Source organism: Octodon degus, unplaced genomic scaffold, assembly GCF_000260255.1.
Source record: "Octodon degus isolate 3935 unplaced genomic scaffold, OctDeg1.0 scaffold00056, whole genome shotgun sequence".
NCBI lineage: Eukaryota > Metazoa > Chordata > Mammalia > Rodentia > Octodontidae > Octodon > Octodon degus.
In genome coordinates, this window is record NW_004524632.1 from 4,897,929 (window position 1) to 4,921,680 (window position 23,752).

The 23,752-nt window shown below is 40.4% G+C and overlaps 1 protein-coding gene across 8 annotated transcripts in view; it reads left to right on the top strand.

Annotated features, from left to right (window-relative positions):
- The window catches only part of Mbtd1 (mbt domain containing 1), an 88,829-nt gene that overhangs the window by 15,041 nt on the left and 50,036 nt on the right, over nt 1–23,752 (top strand). Inside the window, exon 3 of one of the 8 annotated variants that reach the window (XM_023717956.1) lies at nt 3,956–4,054. The exons of the other annotated variants lie outside the window; for them this stretch is intronic. The gene's annotated coding sequence lies outside the window, so the exon portion shown is untranslated. The remainder of the gene's footprint in view (nt 1–3,955; nt 4,055–23,752) is intronic. 8 annotated transcript variants of the gene reach the window in all.

Below are 23,752 nucleotides of genomic sequence, written 5' to 3' on the forward strand. Positions count from 1 at the left end.
TTCACGTCCTGGTTAAGTTGCTCCTCTTTCTTTCTTGCCTTTTTTTTTTTTTTTTTTTTTTAACTTCTCAAAATTTTCTCTCACATCCTCCTCACCCACCCACTGCTCATTGGCCTATATTTTGTGTGCCAGGAAAGAACAGCAGGGAAGTGGAGGAAGGAGGGAGGATTTGAAAGCTAGCGAAGGCCGGCAGAAAACTTTGCTGGGTCAATTTCAGATGTGCCGGCGACCTGTCTGAAGTGCAGGGGACTGTCCTACAGGGAACTAGGGAATTGCAAACTGAGGGATTCGGGGCCATGTTCTGTTACTGCTCCTCTGCGGTTAAAAATTTCAGGAGCATCCTATAATTCTAGCACGAAGCGCGTTTGCTTGTTGCCTAAGTCAGTGTCCCTAAGGATGCTTGAAATTGCCTCCTGGGGATTGACCTGAAGCTGTTAGAAGCCTCAGCTGGTCCAGGGATGATCAGAACTCCTGTTCCCCATCGTTTCAACCTGGGGTCCTCACAAAATCCTCTTTCCTCCACGAGTCCTTCAGGAAAGCTCTGTGTGTGTGTGTGTGTGTGTGTGTGTGTGTAAGTAAAACACTGTCTTGTTTTGAGAGTTGAAATTTACTCAACACTTTTCGTATCTGCTTAGAATTTGCAGTAGTTTTAATGCTGCTTATATCGTTATTAGCAGTTCAGTTTCAAATATATACAACCGCTCAAGTGTTTTTCTAACGTGCTCCTTCACTTACTGAGCTGTGCGGTCTGCAATCCTTTCCTTGGCATAAGAGTCTTGGGGGCACATATTTTCCTCTTCCTAATATGGTGAAGTGGGAGTGCAGACATAAAGTAGAAGTAATGCAGCTGGTCTGAAAGCCAGTGAATAAATTTTACCTTAAATTCTCAGTCTCCCTGTTTAAAATGTTGGACCACAGACATTTTTTTTCTCCCCTCTTCTATGAGTTAAGCTGTTGCTTTGCTCGTGTGTGCTTAGGCTGTTATTTTTCATTTGTTTACCTCAACACCAAAGAGTATTTAGAAAGGAAATAACTTTTTTCCTGCACTACCATCTCGAAATAACAAGTAGCCTCTGTTTGTGTAGAACCCCATACTCAAGGTTGTGGATACCTTGTAAATTACAGCAACATCTGTCCTGAATAAGAATCTGTTATGTTGGAGTGTGTTTTTATTAACTTTGTGTAAACTTCAACAAGTAATATTTTTCCTAAATCTATTCCCTGGAATTTAATATGGAATTGAATAGTAGATTTTGAAAAAATTAGGTTGCATAAGTGTATATTTAAAACTTATATTTGTGTTCCAAGTTGTTTTCTTGCTTGCTTTAAGCAAGAATTGTCATGATATAAGTTGACTGACTTTGGAAAGATTCACATTATAAACATACTAGACAGGAACAACTGGTTTTATTATTAAAGAAGACATCACTGTGTCTTTTATGGCTGGCAATAAGTTGACCTAATTACCTAATTCTTCCTAGATACTCAGATGCTGCCTCTAGTCTCTTAATTATTTTCAAAGTCAAAGATAAAAGTTGATTTTAAGTTGTTTTAAAACAAAATGTAGAAGTCAAAGGTAGAATTATAGTTTATGTATTAATGAAAACAACATGTATTGTTATAAATAGTACATTATTGGAAGCCTGGAGTGCTCAGTGATCTGGGTGGGCACGTTCTAAGATTAGTAAAGCCACTATCCTTTGGCTCATCCTTATTTCACTCTTTCGTCTGTAAATGTTTGCTAAGTGAGATTTTTAACCTTTCACATCTGCAGTGGAGAATAAGACAATGTCACATGTCCTAAGTCTCAGGGTTTCAAATCAGAGAAAAAGGACAGGAGTGAAAGGACTTAAAGGAAGCCGGTCCTAAACGGCAAAGAAAAGGGTTGAATTTAAGGAAAAAATAAAAGTTTAAAACCTTCCGGGTTTAAAAACTTTTAAAAAAACCCCCCCCCCTTGTAAATTTAGAATTTCTCTTTGCTGGGATCTTCAAAAAAAGATGAAAAGGCAATAGTTCCATTTGAACAGAACCTGCCCGTGAGGTGGGCTGAGGTAACACCATGGCAGTGGCACTGGCAGGCAAGGTTGAGGCTGTGACTCTGCCGCCGACTACACCGTAGCACCACGAGACAGGATCCCGTCCCTTGGTTTTCTCACCATAATTGAAGGGTTGATCTAGAATTAATCAGGGTTGTGCAATGTAACATCAGCAATGTAGAAATATCCTGCATATGAGCTATCTGCTGTGGTCACCCCTATCCAGACACGCTCAAAATACAGCTTGTGGAGTAAAGAAGTAAATGTTTGTGTCATATTGTCAATTTAAGTAGCCATATGCCTGCCAAATGGACAGCCAGATATAAAACAGTGTTTCCAAGCATAGCTTAGCACTGACACGGCTCGCGGGGGCTCTTGTAAGAACCAGAACCACACACCCATCTTCTGGAGATGGTCTTTCAGTAGTAAAATCAGGCGCTCTGTAGTATATGCCTGAGAGAATTTATAATTGGCTGGGTAGGGAAACCCTACTTGAAGTTTCTAAGCTCCATTCTAGTTCTCTCTTTAGTGTCTATAAGTTAAAATTTAGCGTAGTAGAAGTGAGTATTGGACAAAGTTGACAAACTGGTTAGGCTCCTGATCTGCGACCTCCTGACTTATGATCTTAGACAAGTTGCCTAATCTCTTTTCAGCTTTATTTTCCTCACCTAAAATACAGGATGACAATCATTCCTCTCTCTTCCTGTCTGTAAACATTTACTCAGATGTCAACCATTGAATGAATGGTAATTAAAGTGTTAAAACATCTTTCCAGAATCCCTTTTTCACTGTAATATATAATTCCTACCCTTAATAAAGCTAGTTATATGTAGTATTCATTGTTTATTCCATCATTGTGACCCAGTTATTTGGCTACCATTTGCAGTCATGTTACAGAGTAGACCTATTAAGTCTAATACTTTCTGTATTTCTACTGCTTAGCATAATGGTTTGTGTATATTGTTCAATAAATATTGGCTAAATCTTCCATTACTTTACTTTTAGCCTTCAAAACTTTCATTTGCTAGTTGCAGATTAACCTGTGTACCAAAGAAATGTCCATCCCTCTTACGTAGGTATGCAGTGGTGCCTCAGTTCAAACTTAATTCTTTACACAATCTGGTTGCAAATGAATTACAAGCATGTATGTACTCTAATCGTGAATAAATTCTTCAACCAGAATTGAGCAAAGAATTTAGTTCATAAAGTAATGTTCCACCATATGTGTTTAACTCAGTTTTAATCAGTATTCTACTTACTATTGCTCAGTAACTGCATGTTATTAGAACACCCAATTCCAGTCATAAATTCTGTGTGTGTGTCTGTGTGTCTGTGTGTCTGTGTGTCTGTGTGTCTGTTTGTTGGTAGTACTGGAGATGGAGCTCAGGGCCTTGAAGTAGACAAGTTCTCTAAAGCTAAGCTATATCGCCAGCATGTTCATCTTTTTAAAAATACTTGGGGGGGATAGAGATGTAGCCCCCTGGTAGAGCTCTTGCCTAGTGTCTGTGAGCCCTGAGTCCAAACCTAGCACTGGGAGAAGAAAAATGCTAAGAGCATGTCCTCATTTAATATTGATGTATTTAAAGATACAGCGAGTTGGCATGACACTGAATAGTATATTCAACTTATTTTCTGTGTATAACATTAATAGGGGATCTTGTCTGACTTTTTTTCAAACCATAATTGTACTAAAGACCTAGCTTGAGTATGATTTCTGTAATTTGGAGTTTACCTCAGTAGTGCAGCATGTGCTAGCCTGCACAAGCCCTGGGTTCAATCTTCACCAAAGAAAGAGGAATAAGACACCATTTTCAGTTATTTTTTAAAAAAAAACCTAGCCCCAATAATAGTAATCTTACAGACACTCTAGACCACTGTATATTTCATAATTTTGACATGGTCATCTTATTTTCAATTAGCCCTTCAGGTTCATACTTAAGGAGTCCTAACTTTCTTCTGAAGAACTGAGAGTCCATTCATGTGAACTATTTTATTTTATCATACATCCTTCCTGTGTGGTAAGTGGTGTTTTCTTTATTTAGAAGAAAGGAATACTGAAATCCAAGTAATACAACATTTAGGGACTTAACGGTGAAAGCAGAAATTGGTCATAAAAATGTAGAAATCTGGGTTTCTCATTAGCCCAGCTGTGCTTTTCATCTGGTAGTAGAAGGGAAAGAACTAACTAGACCCCTACCTCCTTACTCCAGTCATCACAGAGAAAGTTAATTCTTATTTTGTACTTTCTGATCCCATGCATACAGCATACACAGTTGGAGAAGACAGTTAGTTGAAGGCATCTCCCTGTGCTCTGCCTGCATCCTGAGTCACTTCTGTCCAGCTTGTCCACATCGTATACCCACGTATTGCATGTTAGCCCTCTGGGTTATGAAGTTGACTAACAAGGCATCACAGCATTTGTGTTCAGACACCCTCAGACGGGGCTGTAAGAGCACATTGGTCACCTACTTCATCCCACCATAGAGAACTTGTAGCATTATAGAATGATGAGGACAGTTGGATAAGATTGTGTGAGACAGCACTTCTCTTACAACATATTGCTTAAATGCCATCATTGTTAATATCTTACTGCTTATCAGAAAAATAAAAAAAAAAAATCTATAGATTCTTGATTTCAGGCATCCACTGATGTATCTGGAACATTTCCCTTACCAAAAAAATAAAAAATAAATAAAACAGGACTACTATTTGTGTTCACAGAAAATCATGTGTGAAATGTTCATGGTACTATTATTCATGGTAGTTAAAACTGAACAGAGTAAGAATTAAGTGGTACATTGAAGTGGAATAGTCAGCAATAAAAGCCATGAACCATTTTACATGCAGTAGTAACATGGGTAAATCTCAAATACAGTATGCAGAGTGACAGAAACTAGACACAAAAACGTTAATATGTCTTTTACCACTTATATATGATGTTAAAGATGAATTGAACTTCCTTAATCTGGAAGTCCAAGATCTAAAGTGCTCCAATGTTCAAAAACTCTTCGAGCACAAATCTGAGGCTACAAGGGAGAAATTCACATCTGGCATCATGTGCTGAGCCAGTAAAAGCACAGGTATAAATGAAACCCAAATGTATTTTGTGATTAGGCCGGGGTCCATCCAAGATGGGTGGGTGGATGGATGGATGGATATATAAGATAGATGCAAATATTCCAAAGTCTGAAATGAAACACTTAAAATTTCACACTTTTCAGATGAGGCATGCTCTCCTGTATCATATAATCCAGGAATTGTAGGTTTAGGAATATGTTCAAAAGCACTGAAACTTAACCTGGAAGCAGTGTAGGTAAGGGAATCGCACCCTGTGTCAAGAAGCTGGGGAAGCTCTGGGAAGAGTGAGGGATTGACTAGGAAAGACACAAAGGAGCCTTTGAGTATAGAGAAGTCCTCTCTTGGTAAGCATTCCAGAGTGTGCCCCAGTTTTAAACAGCTTAACTAGGGCCAAAGGGAAATTGAAGCAGATTGCAGAATTGCTAAAAATAATGACAGTGGAATGTACATTATACTTTGTGGAATATGTTTAATGCAGTAAGCAGAGGAAAATTCATAGCCCTAAACTTTTTTTTTTCTTTTTTGCTTCGAATGCCTTCAGGGCAGGTTTGGCTGGCTGGAGTTGTGGGGATCAAACCACAGCAACCTCAGCCTGACTGCTTTGTTAAAGCAGCCACTTAAAGAACTGAGCTAAGGGGCAGGCCCCCCCTAAACATCTTTATCAATGAAATTCTTAACTTGGAAATGGAAACACAATAGGCTAAAAAATGAACACAGAAAAAGAACTAATAAAGATAAAAGTAGAAATTAATAACAAAAAATGTGCGTATGTAATTGATGAGTCTGTCCTGTATCTTTGGGAGAAATTTCACAAAATATTAAAACACCTAAATTGATTAACCAGGTTGAGAAAAAGAAAAAGCCAGCTAGATAGCTCAGCGGACTGAACTTCTGCTTCAGCAAGTTCACGGACTAGGATTTGGTCCTTGGCACCACATGCTAGTCTGGGGTGGACTGAGCTGACCACCAAGACCAGGCATGGTGGCACACGCCTGAAGCCCAACACTGGGGAGGCTGAAAACAGGAGGATCACTGTTAGTCTGAGCTGTGTCACGAGACCCTGTACCAACTACTTTTTAAAAAAAAGAAAAGGCCAATTTGACCTGAAAGAATAGCTATTCAACAATGCATGAATATAGAACAAGTATTAAAAAAAATTTTATAAAGGAGAAATAATGATTTCTAAACTTGATAGCACAAAGAAATGAAAATTACGGAGAAACAGTACTTAATATTACAAAACTCTGCATTACAAATATGCAGGGGGCCGGGAAATGGCTCAGTAGAATAAAAACTTGCCTGGCAAGTACAAGGGCCTGAGTTCAAACCCCAGTTCTGCAAAAAAAAAAAAAAAATGCAAGCTCATGCCATATTAAGGAAATATATCTTAATAAACAGATTTATACTAAGGATAGAATGATGATTTGATATTTGGAAACTTACATAGTTTATCATATTAATAGGTCCAGAAGGCAAGATTTAGGGCCTGAAAAACTGATGAAAGAGGAGTGGATAAATACTTCTTTGATATCCTTTTACTTTAATAACTAAGTACTCTAACCCTAATGCCATCATCATTTTACATACCCCACCACGCCATCCGCACTAGGAATCCAACCCATATGCCAGACCGGCCCCCACTGAGCGACAGCCAAAGCTAACATCTTCATTAATAGAAACATCAGGCACAGAGAGGGATGCCCTTGAGCCCATACAGATAAAAGAGAAGAAACAATTATAGGCATAATAATGGAAAAATAACAAGTAAAATTTACTTGGCTGATAACATCTGAAAAGCCTTGAAAAGTTAATGGGAAGGCTGGGAGATAGCGCGGAGGTCTACAAACCTGCTTGGCAAGCACAGGGACCCGGGTTCAGTCCCCAGCGTTCCACACCATGCCCACCACCGAGACCAGGCGTGGCGGTGCATACCTGCAATCCCAGCGCTGGGGAGGCTAAGATAAGAGCACTGCAAGTCCTAGTTAGTTAAATACAAGATTTTTTTTTTAATTTAATGGCAGGCGGGGGAGATAGTTCAGTGGTGTAAGTGCCTGCTTGGCAAGTGCAAGGCCCTTAGTTTGATCCCTGGTACAAAAAGAAAAACCAATAGGAGAATTATCTCTAAATAGTTCAGTGAGGCCAGGTGTCCAGGCGTGGTGGTGCACCCTTGTGATCCAAGCGCTGAGATGCTGAGGCAGAAAGATTACTGTGAGTTCAAGGCCAGGCTGTTGCGTATTGAAACCCTGTCCCTAAAAACTGATAATTGAGCTAGGACGTAAAATAATTTGTGTATACATAAAAATAAAAAAGCCGGTTGGTAACAAGATAAAATCACATTTGCAATAGGAAAGTACCTTTAATTGTTAAGCATTCCCTTTTTAGCAAGAACTGTTTAAAATGTGGTGGCATGTGTTGGTAATCTCAGCATTCTGAGAGGCTGAGGCAGGATGCAAGGTTCAGCCCAGGCATTTTAGGGATTAGTTGACTTTGTCTCAGAATTTTAAAGAAGAAGGGCCGGCCAAATAGCTCAGCAGATTAAAGCACCTGCTTAGGCAGATGCAGTGACCAGGAGTTTGATCCCCAGGGCTCGCTGAGCCAGCAATTTGAGACTGGGTTTGGTAGTGTGCACCTGTAATCCCAGCACTTGGGAGACTGTAAACGGGAGGATCACTACAAGTCCAATCTATGCAGTGAGAGTGTGTACACCGTGTAATAAATACAAAAAAAAATTAAAAAGGACTAGAGATGTTAACTTGATGCAGAGGTTCTGGGTTCACTCCTCAGTACATGGGTAGAAAAAAGTAAAAACTGGGAGAAGCACATGTAAACATTTTGGAAAGACATTGTTCTATTGTCATTTCTTTTTTTTTTTTTTCTATTGTCATTTCTAACTTAATAAATTTAATGAAATCCCAGTTTAAAAAGAATTTTTTTGGGGGTGCTGGAGAGATGGCTGAGTAGAATAAGCACTTGCCTGGCAAGCGCAAGGGCCTGAGTTCAATCCCTGGTTCTGCATAAAAAAGGTAAATTTTTTTTTGTTTTTGGTGTAAAACAATCCTTGCACAGGGGCCATGCTACTCTCTGTATTGTGGTTTTGCTGTACTGCCAATGATACACAAATTCCAGAAGTGTTACAGTTTTTTAATAAAGCTAGAAAAATAATAACTCTTAAAAAGTATTTTGCTGGAAAAAAAAATTCAGCTTATAAAAATTCCCAGAGTTGTTACTTTAGGAATATACCGTATGTTTAAAATTTTAACTATTTAGCCAAATGTGGTGGCACACACCTGTAATGCCAGCACTTGGGAGGCTGAGGCAGGAGGATTGCCATGAGTTCGAGGTTTGCCTGAGCTATGTAGTTCAAAAACCAGCCTGAACTGTATATCAAGACCCTGTCTCGAATAATTTTTAGAGTATGGAAGAAGAAATTGAATGAATCTTTTGTATTCCAGTGTTACTGTGGCATTTAATTTATAGTTAATGGCATTAAAAATAGACTCCTGCGAGGGCCAGCCAGATAGCTCAGCAGACCAAAGTGCCAAGAACTGGGGTCCAATCCTGGTGTCCCATGCCACCCCCACCCCTGGGGCACGCTAAGAAGGTGATTGAGAGTGGCATGATGGCACATACCTGTAATCCCAGTGCTTGGGAAGCTAAAGACAGGAGAATCGCTATGAGTCCTGTCTGTGTAGTGAGACCCTGTAAGCCCTGTACTACACACACACACACACACACACACACACACACACTCCTGTGTAATTATAAAATTTCTGTATTATTTTATAAATGATAATAAAAACTTATATAGGAAAAAAAATCTTAGGAAAAATATCAGAGCATTAGAAAATCTGGGAGCTGATAATTTAGCAGATGTCAAAATACCCTAGAAAGGCTCAGTAATTAGCAAAAGAAACAGTTGACATGTGGCAGGAGAACCCAATAAAATACTGCCACATGCCTCATAGCAAGGTGAGGATTTTTGTTTAGACTTGATTTGTTTCTTTGTGTGGAGCTGGAGGTTGAACGTAGGGCTCACACTTGGCAGGCTTCCTCTCTGCCACTGAGCAAGAGCTCAGCCTTGTGACAGTGTTTGAATCAAGGAAGAATCGCGTTTACAGCAGTGGTCCCACTAGAGTATAGCGGTACTGCAAAACTCATGCTTTCTACTGACGTAGCTGTGGCGTCACAGTGTGGTAGCACAACCTGATAATGTGTTCATGGTGATCCTGCTGTAAAGAAACCTACTGTGCGTACACAGTTCTAGATAGCACTTAATCACTTGACAATAAATGTGACTGCTCTATGTGTATATTTTCATCGCTGTGTTACTGTGTACCCTGCCAGCTTAGTGAGGCAGTAAGCCCTGGTGCTGCAGTCGCAGCCTCATACGCCTTGTGTTCACTCTGCCTCTTGATCCTATTCTATCCTGTGCACTTGAGTTACTCTCATGTTGTTTGCTCATTGTGGCCCCTACCATCCACTGTTACATAGAGTGAATGGCCTGGAAATGGAACTTGACTAAAGGTGGAAAATTAGTGGTGGTTATTGCTTGCCATTCGGGCATGTCCCATTCCACCATAGCCAGAGCTTGAAGAATGAGAACAAAACAGGACCTGCTTCGCTGAGGGCAACAAGACTAAATTTGAGTAGGAATTTCTCCACTAGATGTTGAGAAACTGACAGTGACCTGGATTGAAGAGTAGACCTGGCAGCATAGCCCTCTGCACACCACACTGTGGCAGCCTAAGCAAAGTTTGTGCTGTTGAAAGAAAAGACTTGGTCTGAGGACACTGTTAAACTTCGTGCTTCCTCTGAGTGGTGTAAGCAGTTGAAGAACTATTGTGTGTTACATAGTGTGAAGCAGTAGTGAGTCCATTAGTGCTGGCATAAAGGCATCTGAAGAACTTTTGGAGGCTACATAAGCTGACTGTAGAGAAAAATTCCTGGCCAGGAAGAACTTGGCAGAGTAGTGGGCTGCTACATGTGATAATTCATGCCCTTGAGTAAATACTCTGTGATGCTTACCCCATGACGTGCTATTTCTCGTGGTGTGTCTGTCATTGAGACATGAGTGTAGTGTAAGGAGCATTACATAGGAAAGCTCAATATGGTAGGTAGTATTCCAAATCGGAGGGTAAGATAGACTTTTTTTTGTTTTTATTAATTTTATTGAGAAACAAATAGCAATGAGAGTTTCAAAACCGATTAGTAGGACAGGTTCAATGATTAATATATTGCATATTGTTGTCTTCATAGTGGTTATTCATAGTACAAGGATCCTGTCCAAACACTATTGGTACAAATCTTTCTGTTCATTGAATTAAGAGAAAGTAGCTGTATGTCTATCCTGTTTTGTATAAACAGATACAAAGTAGTCCTTCACTTATATCCCCTTTTTTGTTGAGTTTTGTCAGAGATGGATATCTATTGCCATTTAAATATTGTAGGTGTGTGAATTTAGCTAGTCCAGTATAGTTTATTGGGATTTTTTGTATTTTAGTACAGGGTCTCACTATGTAGATCAAACTCTTAGTGATCTGCCTGTGCTCAGCCTCCCACAAGCTGGGGTTACAGGCATGTGTCACCGCACCCAGTCTCAATCACTGTCTCAGCATGCCCCAAGGGCAGGCCCTGCACGGCAGGCCCCAGCAGGCTAATTATTTTAAACCTCAAACCTTAGTGAAAGAAATCAAAATTTGCCATGTAGAGATAAAGGGTAAATTTAGGATTAATTTCTACTGAAATTAATTAATTAAAGAGCCTAAGCAGGCTCTTTAATCCACTGAGCTATTTAGGCGGCCCTAGGTGAACATTTTAATAAAGGATATTGCAACAACTAGATAGCCATTGGGGGAACATAATATTAAGCTGAGTGTGGTGTCACCTGTAATCCCAGCACTGAGGAGACTGAAGCAGGAGGATCGCTGTGAATTTGAGGCCAGCTTGAGCTACACAGCGAGACCCTGTTTCTAAAAATAACAAACATAATAATTGTATTTAATCTTAGTGCTATTCATAAGAAAAAACTGCCACATGGATTAGAAATACAAAACCAAACTCCCAAGTACTAGGGGAAAATGTGGGTGAATATTTCTGGATCATGATTGAGCAATAGAAAAAAATACTGGTAGTTTATGAAGAGTTCAGTGGTATAGTATGCTTAGGATATATAAGGCCCCAGGTTACGTTCCCAGCACCGAAACAATAAATGTGGCTACATAAAGACTTTAGCTTCATCCTCAAACCTTAGTGAAAGAAATCAAAATTTGCCACGTAGAGATAAAGGGTAAATTTAGGATTAATTTCTACGGCAAAGATCTATGCGGGTGGGGGACGTAAAATGAAAACTAAAAAGACCAGGGGTAATATTCACACAAAGATGCTTTTAAAAAGCTGGATATAAACCTACATTACATTGCGCACCTACATCTTGGGCTTTGAATGCCAGCCCCCTACTATGAAAAACTAGTGTGCCTTCGGGAAATTCATTTTAGGTCTGTAGCAGTGTGAAATAAGCCTGACAGGTTCATCTGTCAGAACGTAGAGAGTACCCCAAAGGGGATGAGAACATATGAAAAAGAAACAGGGAGCCAGTTCAAGAGGAAATGTGGCCATACAAAGGATAATTTGAGCCCCAAAGACAATGACAAATTAAATCATTGGAGGTGGAAATTATGCACACGAATAATGAACCATGTATATAGGTAGGTGAAAGGAGTGATGGTAGATTTCCTGCTGACTAGGACAGTGCTGGAGTTGGGAGAGCATTTGGTGCCCATCAGGGTAATGTTGAGCTTAGCAAGAGGTATTACATACTAAATTAGGGTGGGGTAGATTTCAGTGAGAACAATTACATATTTTAATTAAGTCCCCAAGATAGTTTATTAGCTAACCAAAAAAAATATGGTAAATACGCAGTGGACCACTACCAGAAGGATCAAAGGTACCATTACCAGTGAGGTGCAAGTAGATACCTCATGCTTCTTGGTACAGAATGCTGAGGCCATATCACCACTTCAGCAGCTTTTGTGGAAGTACATAACCTAGAAATATTTTTCTAAGTTGCAGAAAATTAAAAATATAATATGTAATCGTGGGCTGGACAGATGAAATGCACTATGGGTTTTTTGTGTTTTGTTTTGTTTTTTATGTATTTGTAGTTCAGGGTCTTACTACCCAGATCAGACTGGTCGTGATCCTCTTATTTTCAGCCTCCCAAGGCACGCGGGGCATGCCAGGAGTTTAGCCCCCAGCCCCCTGCGTCTGCCTAGGCAGGTGCTTAAATCCACCGAGCTGTTTGGCCAGCCCTCCCTACAGGTGCTATTGAGTCAGTTGGAATGTAGATGGATGGCAAATTAGAAAAGAGTATGTTAATGTTGAATCCCTCGAAAGTGATAACTACACTGTAGTTCTGACAGTGTTTTTATCCTTAGGAAATTCATTCAACTTGCACTCAGGTGGTTCAGACAAACAGTACATTTAAAGAGAATAAGTGGAGACAGCATCTGAATCTGAATACACAGTTTATTTTGTTCATTTCCATCATGCCTGAAGCTTGACATTTCCAAATATGAAATTAAAAGACTACACTGACATACCACTTTTCAAAATTTTGAACACTGGAGTTGTCGGTATTGCTGGTAAAATGCAGCTGGTTTTCAGAAGTGCATCTAGTAATATCAGGCAGTCGCTTACACCACTGAGCTGTATCCCCAACTGCAGCTGGTAATATCTAGCAGAAGTACAAAATAGCTCAGTGGTCTAAGCACCAGCCTGGCAAGCCCAAGGACTGGGTTTGATCTCCAGCACCGCATGCTGTGCCGACCCCACCTCTGAGCTACAGAGTAAGATCCTGTACCAAATACATAATTTTAAATTTTTTAAGTGGGGGGTAGATAGCACAGTACAAGAAGTGTGATCCTTGGTACCACCCAAAAAAGAGAAAGACAGATGGACAGACAGACAGAAAAAGGAAATACATATGCACATACCCTTCTATCCAGCAGTCAGGCCTCTGAGACTATGCCCTATAGGCATATGTCTCACATATTTTAAAGTGTTAAGCATAAGTTTATTGCAGCAGAGTTAAAATTACAAAGCCTTGGAAAGTGGATGTCCTTATATTTCCATTCTAAAACAACAGAAAAATGTGTGGCATTTTGTTCAGGAAAGCTGAGGATGGTTGCAACTTAGCTAGACCCTGTCTCAAAATAAAAAGGGCTGAGAATGAACCTCGGTGCTCCCTGGATTCAATCCTGAACACTAAAAAATGGAAAGCAGAACAAGAAAACATACATACAGGAATTTGAGGGTACACACACAAATGGATGAAGCAAGTCAGCAATAAAGTTGCCCAGCTACAGGGTAGATGATGAGGTAGAAAAGAAACTTATTTCTGTTACAGCTTCAGTATATTTTTGGATGCATGGTGATTTCCAGATAGTCCGAGGAATGAAAATGCATTAAAGATGGAGGAGACTTAAAACTGGAAACAAAAATAAAATTTTCTTAAAAATCAAAAGCAAAACCTGACTGATTTTAAAATATGACATGACTGCACTAGAGGAGGCAAAAATAATCCAAATAATGCCTGAACTCTTAACACATAATCTGGGCAGAAAGGACGACAAAGCCTGAACTGCTTTATATAACAGTATGTGTGTAATGCTGCTTTGAGAATTTAAGTGTATAAACAGATTGTAGCCAGGCACAGTGGCACATAACACTGGGAGGCTGAGGCTAGAAGATTGGAAGTTCAAGCTCATCCAGAAGAATTTCGTGAGACCCTATCTCAGAATGGGGGTGGGGTGTGCTGGGATGTAGCTCAGTGCAAAGGCGCCATATTCAATCCCCAGTACAGGAAGAAAAAAAGTTTAAGGATTGTACAAATAGCTTTTTGTTGAGGGACAGCATACTTTGGAAATAGGCAAATATGGGATTTAGAGAGTTAAAAAATCAGTGGAGATGGAAGTGTGAATCGTTGGTTTCCTAAAATACAAGTATATTATCCTCTGTCCAATGAAAGAGCCCACAGACAAAGATACTCTAATGGCAAGGAGCAGACAAAAGCCAAAGGTCTCGTGGGTTCCATGCCCAAGATACAGGTGTTTTGCGAGCCCGTAATCCAGCACTTAGGAGGCCGAAGCAGGTGGGTTCCTATGAGTTGGAGTCCAGCCTATACTACAAAGTAAAACCCTATTTCAAAACCACCAGATTAGTAATGTAGATAAGGGAGATGTCCGAGTGACACATGAGATGGCTTGCAAGGACTTCCACTGCCTCAGTCTGGGACAATTTGGATCGCCCAAATAAGATCATACTGAATTACAAGCCATTGAAAGGTTGTTGGCCGTGAGTTCATAGCCTCAGGAGGTGGGTAAAGAAGGAATGGCAAGTCTCACGCGAGAAGGCAGTGCTCGGGCTGGAGAAAGACAGGTCACACGGGTCCTGGGTGCTGAGGCTGCAGTGGAGTTTTGGTGATGGGAATATTTGCATGGGTTTGTTGTTTTGTTTTAAGTGTGTCCTTGTAGATAGGGTATTAACAACAAGAAAATACTTTCTGTGAGTACCGTGGAGAAACCAGATCGCACCTAACCAAATGACCAGCACCAGTAAGGACAGATGGCCAGGGCATCTCTGGCTCTGCTAACTAGGGAGAAAACATCATCTAAAGATAGAGCTGCAGGTGTACAGCCTCAATCCAAGGAGGAAGCGCGGATAAATTCACCATGAAGAAATTTTCATGTTTAAAACAATGGAAATTTGCAGAAGAGATGATTTTCTTGGAGCAAGGAGGGAATAAAGAGCGTGGCTCCCGTTGCTGAAGCATGGGCTGTGCAGAGTAGAGTCCCTTCCTTTGAAGAACTTGCTCTGAGCAGGGACAGGAGTTACTTCACAGTGAAGTATGATAAAGGCCAGCTGAACTGTACCGCCAAGCTGGCAGCGGCAGTGCGCACCAGTCGTAGAAGGCATCCCCGGTCACACTGAAACATAGCTGCCATGTGATAGCCGTGCCTCCCAAGGCAAAGCCCAGCCCATTCGTGGGGAAGCCAGGATCTCAGCAGAGAGCTACTCCACCAGAGATGCCTGCACTGTGAGACTGTCAGGATCATCAGAAACAAATCTTGAGAGCGTCAGCACAAGGAGCTTTGTAACAGCTTATGTGATGAAACCACAGTGACAGCATATAATGTGGGGTCTTGGGACATTTGATAAAAATGAGGGAACTCTATAAAGTACAAATGTTAGTTCAGGGTAATGTGCCATTTGCCTGTTGTAACAAATGCACACTGTTTATAATATGGTAGATGAAATGAGTGGAGCTTTGGGCTGTTTTCAGTTTCTCTTTAAATCTATAAAATAGTCCCTTTTTATGTTAAGGGAAGGAACTGCATTCTGAAAGGATGTTAAATGTTAAGAAAGACAAAGTTGCTGGGTGTGGTAGTATATCCTTATAATCCTAGCATCCTCCAGGACTGAGGCAGGATTGCAAGTTCAAGCCCAGCCTGCGTGAGATCCTCTCTCAAGGGACTAGTAATGCAGCTCAGTGCAGAGGTATCAAATTTGATCTCCAGCACCATAAAAAAAATACAGGAGTGGGGAGAAAACAAGCAGATACAACATGCCCTTCCAGCTTAAAATCAAGACACATGATAAATGAACTATGTGGTCCTAGACTTAGAAGAAAAGATTCTTCAAAATCTTTTCAAAAGGTAAGTAGTTGAGTCATTTGTATTTGACAAAATTTGAATGTAAAGGGGAGGGTCCATAAAGTATAAAGATTGTGTTAAGTTTCTTTCTGGTAGCTGAGGTGTGGTTGTACAAGAAAATTGTGAAAGAAACACTGAAGTATGAGGCATTGGTTCCCAGCTGAGGTAGTTCTCTCTCCAGCAAACATTTGGCACTACCTAGAGATAATTTTGTTTGTCATATGTTAGAGATGGGGCAGTATTATCTGTCTTGTGTTTTGAGGCAGTCTCATTATATAGTCCAGGCTGGTCTTGAACTGAGCTGTGCATTTCAGATCACTGGGTTCTTCCTGCCTCTGTCCCATTTTGAATGCTTGGATAACAAGCTTGAGCCACTACATGTGACAGACTAATGTTACTTAAAATCCACTCACTGAAACATTACAGTACAAATGTAGGTGTTGGGGGGCCTGGCCTTAGCTCAGTCGTTTAAGTGGCTGCTTCCACAAAGCTGTCAGCCTCAGGTTGCTGTAGTTCGGTCCCCACAACACTCCAGCCAGCCAAACCACCCCTCAGGGCATTCAGATTAAAAAAAAAAAAAACCAAATGTAGGTGTTGCCAGGCTTGAGAATCTCCCAGCTGGGCTTTCAGTGCAAAGTTAGAGGTAAAAGGGCTTAAAGCATGGAGCTATTTTGTTTGCTCTTTTCAAAACTTTCAACATCCAGTCTCAACCGAGAAATCTTGGAATCCTCTTTCGATGCTTAACATTCTATTGTCTTATATTTGTTTCATTTAAATTTTGTGTTTGTGTAATAGTGTGTTATGCAGGTATGTGTTGCTGCAGCTCAGCTGGTCAGTATAATGTTTCCTCTGGGACAGCTCTTGCCTGGAGTTCACAGTTCCCTTGTATTTGCACCTGGGCAGTGTCTGACATGATGGGCCCATGTCCCCAGAACCCTCACCCCTATCCTGTTTTTTATATTTATTTATTTATTATGTATTCAGTACATAATTCAGTACAGGGTCTCACTACATACACAGATCAGACTCCTAGTGATTCTCCTGTTCTCAGCCTCCCAAGTGCTGGGATTACAGGCGTGCCCCACCTTGCCCAGTCTCATTCACCATCTCAGCATGCTCTGAGGGCAGGGCTGGCACAGCAGGCCAGGAAGCAAACCCCTGGCCCCTACGTCTGCCAAAGCAGGTGCTTTAATCTGCTGAGCTCTTGGGCCAGCCCTATCCCTGTCCTATTGTAAGTCTCTTGACTATGAAGACCTGCTCTCCAGCTGCCATTCTGGGACATCCCTTTCACATAGACTTAGAATTCCCTTTCCTGTGTTGGATGATTTAGTTCCTGACCAACATCTTCGCTGGTCACAACAAACATGAGAACTACATGTTTTTGAAACATGGCATCTCTGAAAATATTTTACCATTTTACAACTGGCTGATCATGTGACCAGGTAGAGTTTGGGGTTTTTTTTAAAGCTTAGTGGGGGTTGGGTACATAGCTTAGTAGAATACGTGCTTGCCTAGCAAGCACAAGGGCCTGAGTTCAATCCCTGGTTCCGCCAAAAAACAAAAAGAAAGACAAGCTTAGTGAAGTGGAGCATGGTGGTGCACCTCCGAATATCAGCTACTCAGGAGGCTTAGTTAGAAGGATGAGAAGTTTAAAGTCTGAGCAATTCAGTGAGACCTTCTCTCAAAAATAAATTTTAAAAGAGTGGACATAAAGATCTGCACTAGCTGGTGGTGGGTGCTGAGGGCTCAGTCATTCCACACAAGAGCACCATGGACTGGGTGCCCTCTTGCAGAGGGGCCAGCTGAGATGAAATGAAAAGTCAAAGAGTGGCTGCTGGCTCAGTCTAGTGGCTCCCAGCTGGACTCAGGCCCGTGGAAGGTGTGCTGATGACTGTAGGCTGAAAGAGTCTGATCTTGGCCAGAAGATGTAGGCTCACTGAGATTATCCATTATCCCACCAAAAAACTACTTTGGGTTTACAGTAAGTCAATGTGGATTGAGACACTATCTCTGTACAACAAACCTGGAAGTAAACAGGCTGATTCATGCTCTCTGTCACTCACTGTGTCTCTGTCTCTCACACTCACATTTTTGATGGTTTAGGATTTTTGGATTTTTTATCCATCATTCATCATGTTTTTACATGAGTATGAACATGGATTTTAGCCTGTTTGTGGGTGGTAGTCTATTCTGTTCTTTTTTTACCTCTTCCTTCCCTCTCTCCAGTCTTCTGTACCAGTTAGCATGATCCCCCTTTGATCTTCAGTCTTCTCATCTCTTCTTCCTCTTCTACCTATTTTTTTCCCTAACCCCTTTTATTTAGTTTTTGGGTTTTTTTTTTTTTTTTTTTTAATGTGTTTGGTACAAAGTCTCACTACATAGCTCAGACTAGTAGTGATCATACTGTTTTCTTCGGAGTCCCCAGCGCTGGGATTAAAGGTGTGTGCTACCACACCCAGACTCAGTCGCCAGCTCAGCCCACCCAGGGACGGGACTAGCACAGAATGTGGTGCCAAGAAATCGAACCCTGGTCCCTGTGCTTGCATAAGCAGGGGCTTAGTCCACTAAACTATCTCACCAGCCCTTCCAACCCCTTTAAAGTGTTAACCCATCTTAGTTTAAAATTGACATATAGAGGACTTAAATATCGCATATAATTTTCTGATTTGTTTTATATTTTATATAGCTGCAAATCTAATTAATATGGCTAGAGGTGGAAAATTAATGGTTACCTCAGTTTGTCTTTTGGCTGTGATTGTTGCTGCTGTTGTTGCTGATGGTACCACTTTAGCCAAAAGTAATATAATTGTTCTAAACAGCTATTCTTTATGTTATTCCAAGACTGAGATTGACTAAGGGTCATAGAAAATATTGTGGCACAGTGCCAAATAACCAGTGGCTGAGCCAAACAGGTGGCAACTTCTCATCCCCAACAAATTGAAGGCATGAGATCTTGCAAAAGACTCAAAGTCCAAAAAACAGTTAAAACTACAAGATACGTCACAGAGGTACTCATTTCCTAAGGGTTCTAAGTACTACCAATAAAGAAACCCACCATAGGCAATTTACAAGCATAACTCCAGAAATTAAGCTAAGAAAAATTTGAAGACACTTTAAAATGTAACCCCAGACATACAGTTCACCAAAGACAAACCCAAGAGACAGTGAGGTAGGACAATCCGAAAGCCGCCCTCTGGCCTCTCTGAAATGATGATAACAAAGCAATTCAGTGAAGCTCTAAGAAAAAATCAAATCTGAAATGATTTCTCAGATAACTGCAGGGATGGTGTCCACAAACTTGTGTTTAGTGGTATAGAGCATATATGGACAGAAAAATAGAGGAGCTATTTCAAGGTTCAAGCAGATGTCCAGGACAGTAAAAATTACGTTGAAAGTATGTGTAGCACATTAAGCTAATGGGAAGACAAGAGCTCAAGATATAGAATACAGACTTGCAGTAAACAACCATGAAAAGATTGCTTATAAATAGCCAGGGACTATGAGAAATCACTCCAGCTGCTAAATGAGGCAAAAAAAAAGAGTAACTTAAGATTGATTGGAGGGCTGGGGAGATGGCTAAGTAGAATAAGTGCTTCCCTGGCAAACGCAAGGCCCTAAGTTCAATCCCCAGTTCCACCAAAAAAAAAAAAAAAAAAAAAAAAATTGGAGTCAAAGCAAAAGATACCACAAATGATAGTTAAAAAACAGTTCACAGATGTCGTAGCAGAGAAATTCCCTGGTACGAAAAAATTTGGCATACGGTTGATGCATGTAGAACTCCAATTAGCCACAATCAAAAATAAAACTACAGCCACATATATCATAATTAAGATTCTAGAAATTGAACAATATTGAAAGCTTTTGAGGAAAAAAAAAAAACTCTATAAAGGAAAACCCATCAGAATCAGAGCTTCTCAGCACAAACCTTCAAATCAAGGAGACCTTAGAGCAAAGTATTTCAAATTCTAAAGGAAAAAAACCTTTAATCCAATTCAATGTGCTCCTCAAAAGCAACGTTCAAACCTGATGGAGAAATAAGACACTTCCATGACAAGAATATCAGGAAATTTATGACTACTAAACCATTGCTCCAGAATATTTTGAAGGACATTCTAGAAAGCCATAACAAGGACTACAACTCCATGAACCCCAACAGAAGGGATCTATGAGGCAAACGGGGGGAAATGGGCAGCCATCAACAGAAAAATGACAAGAATAAGTGAATACATATCAGTTACAACTATCAGTGTCAGTGATGTCATTTTGTTAACCAAAAAACAGACTGAAATGAATCAAAAAGCAAAATCTCTGCTGCATACAGGAAACACATTTAATTCAAAAAAATTCATAGACAAAGTCAAAGGATAGAAAACTCCAAGCAGCAGGACCAGGCGGGGGAGGGGGGAGCTGGGTAGTTATCATATGGCAGACAGAGTAGATTTCAAGCTAAGCCTGATTAAGAGACAGAAGTCACTACATCTTTATAAAGGAAGCAATCCGAGAGGAAGAGAACAGTCCTAAAGATACAACAGATACCAGCGTATCCAACTGTATAAAACAAATGTTGACAGAAAAACTCAAGCACTAATGCAATTTTATGGAATGTTCCTCAATACCCCACTGTCTCAAAAAGATCAACTAGGGCTGGGAAGATAGCTTAAAGGTCTAAAGCTCCTGCTGAGGCAAGCTCAGGCAAGCATATGGACTGTGGTTCGAACCCCAGCACCACATGTGGCACCAGCCCCACCCCTAGCGCAGGCTGAGCCAGCCACAAAAAAGAAACATCAACTAGACAAAAAGTCAACAATGGAATATGAGAATCAGACCAGACTTTTGAACAGATGGACTTAGTAGATGTGTATAGAGCATTCTACCTCACAACATCAGAATACATGTTCTTTGCAGCTGCGCAAGGGACGTTCTCCAATAGACCGCATACTAGCTTATAGCACATGCTTAAGTAAATGCAAAGGAACTGGAATTGCCCCTTGCATATTGTCAGCTCATAGCACAGTGAAATTGGAAATCAGTAGCAAAAGAAACCACAAAATCTTTATAAATAAATGGAAATTAAATAGCACCCTCCTGAACAGCCAATAAGTCACAGATAAAATCAAGAAATTAGACAGTTTTTACAATTAAGTGATGACAATTCAATGTACTGGAAGGTTGGAATATGGTGAAAATTATCCTAAGAGGAAAACGTATAGCAGTAAATTGCCATGTCTGGAAAACAGGACCACACATACACAACTTGGTGGTGTACCTCAAACTTCAAGAAAAAGAAGGGAGGAAATTATAGAAATCAAGGCACTAAAGACTGAAAAAGTAGTACAAGAAGTCAATGATCAAAGGGTTGGTCTTTAAAAAACTAAATAAAATTGACAAAACTTTATCCAACCTTATCCAGAAAAATAAAAGACCTCCATGCCATTAGGAATGGAAAGGGTGACAGCACAGCAGACCCTGCAGAAATCCAAAATGTCATCAACACCTATTTTGAAAACTTGTTATTGTAACTTGGGTTTTGTAACAGGCAACAATTTAATACAGGACACATAGTTTGTAGAACTTTAGTACCCAAATAATCATACACAAAGAGCCTAGAAAATCTGTCTGTACACTAAAGACTAACCCCATGCTACATCCTTCATGAGTCCAGCTGAAGACCAAGAGCCCATGACAGTGTCTCGTGCAGGAGAGTTTCACAGTTCTGTGCTGGGAAGACCCGAAGATCAGTGGAAGAAGCTAGAAAGTCTGTGCCAGCAAGGTGAAGGATCTCTGTTAGCAGGCTGAGGAATCTGAGCCAGAGCCAAAAATTGACAGAGTAAGAATCAGAGCTCTTTGAAAAAGTATCGCAGCCATCCTCAAAATTCAAATCCCGAGCTCCTCCAATAATGAGGAAAGCCAATTTGACAAGCTTCTCCACCAGACTGAGCCATCCTCCCCTTCTGAATCAGTAAGTGAAGCAGTGCTCAAAGTGAGGACCGGAGCTTCCGCTAAGCAAACCATAGACATTCTCAGTAACAAGTCCTGAGCTCCTTCAACAAGAAGAACCACTGAATTTATCAAGAAAGCCAGCATGACAAGCTCTTCCAAGACAGCTCCCTGCAGCCTCTCAAAAGCTTCCAGCCGCTTCCCAACAGCCTCTTATGCTGCCAGCAACAATCCTCAGGTGGGCCTTCCACCCCCAGCACCAAGCTCATTCAGGTCAGCTAAGTGTTGCAAGGTGCCCGCCAATTGTCAATTTACCACGCTTGTATTCTAAAAAGATGAAAAATGCAGAAGAAATGGACAGATTCCTAGATACACATAAATTACCAAAGCAGTCAAGAAGCTATTTAAAATTTAAATGAACCAGTATCAATCAGTGAAATCAAAGATGTAATTAAAAACCTACCAACACGGGGCCAGGGAGATGGCTCAGTGGAATAAGCGCTTCTGGCAGGCGCAAGGGCCTGAGTTCAATCCCCGGTTCTGCCAAAAAAAAAAAAAAAAGTTTCCAAGAGAAACTTGGAATAGATGGTCTTTATCTCATTTTGATTAAAGCCATCTCTGACAAACCAACAGCATCATACTAAATGGACAAAAGCTGCAAACTTTCAATCCAAAAATCAGAAGACAAGGATGTCCACTATCTCCACTCTTATTCAACATTGTCCTGGAAACTTTAGGCAGAGCAAGTTGACAAGACAAAGAAACAAAAGAGATAACAATAGGAAAAAACAAATTAAAGTATTTGCAGACATGATGATCTACATAGAAGACACCCCCCAAAAAAAAACTCTAGTTTTTAAAAATTGTAGGTCTAATTAGCAAATTAAGTAGCATAACCTGATACAAATTCAACACTGACAAGCCAGCAGCTTAACAAACTGGGGGCCAGGGAGATGGCTCAGTAGAATAAGCACTTTCCTGGCAAGCACAAGGGCCTGAGTTCAATCCCCAGTTCCACCAAAAAAAAAAAAAAAAACTCACTGAGAGATTAGGAAAACACTTGTCTTTCATAGTAGCATCCAAAAAAAAAAAGTAAAATAAACTAGGAATCAATATAATGAATAATGTAAAAGATATTTACATTAAAAGCTGCAGTATTCTGAAAGATTAAAGTGGGTATCAGAAAATGGAAAAATAACTTGTTCTTGGATAGCAAGAACCAATATAGTGAAAATGGCCATACTTCCAAAACTGTTAAACATTTAATGCAGTTCTAATCAAAATTACAGCATAGTATTTGAAAGATTTAGAGACAGTAATGCTAAAATTGATTTGAAACCAGAAGAGGCCTAGAATAGCAAAGGCAATTCTGGGCAATAAAGGCAAGGCAGTGGGCATCAGAATACCAGACTTGAAATTATACGATAAAGCTATTGTAATAAAAAGCGTGGCACTGATGAAAACATACCCAAACAAAGGTCTGCTCTCTAGAATCTATAAAGAACTAAAAAACACTAGGGCCCCAAAATTTAAAGACCCAGTGCAGAAATGGGCATCCGAGATGAACACACACTTCTCAGAGGAAGAAATTAAAGAAGCGAATAAATATATGAAAAAATGCTCCACATCACTAGCCATCTGCGAAATAAAATTAAAACAACATTGTGATATCATCTCACCCCAGAAAGAATGGCTATCATAAAGAAATCACCCAACAACAAACGTTGGAGAGGCTGTGAGGAAAGAAGGAACCCTTCTCCACTGCTGGTGGGAATATAGACTGGTGCAACCATTATGGAAATCAGTATGGAGACTTCTTAGAAAAGTTGGACTGGAAATCCCATTTCAACCAGCTATTCCTTTACTGGGAATTTTCCCAGAGGATCTGAAAACATCATAGTGATATATGTGTGCCTATGTTTATAGCAGCACAATTTGTGATAGCCAAATCTTGGAAACAACCAAGATGCCCATCACCTGAGGAATGGTTGA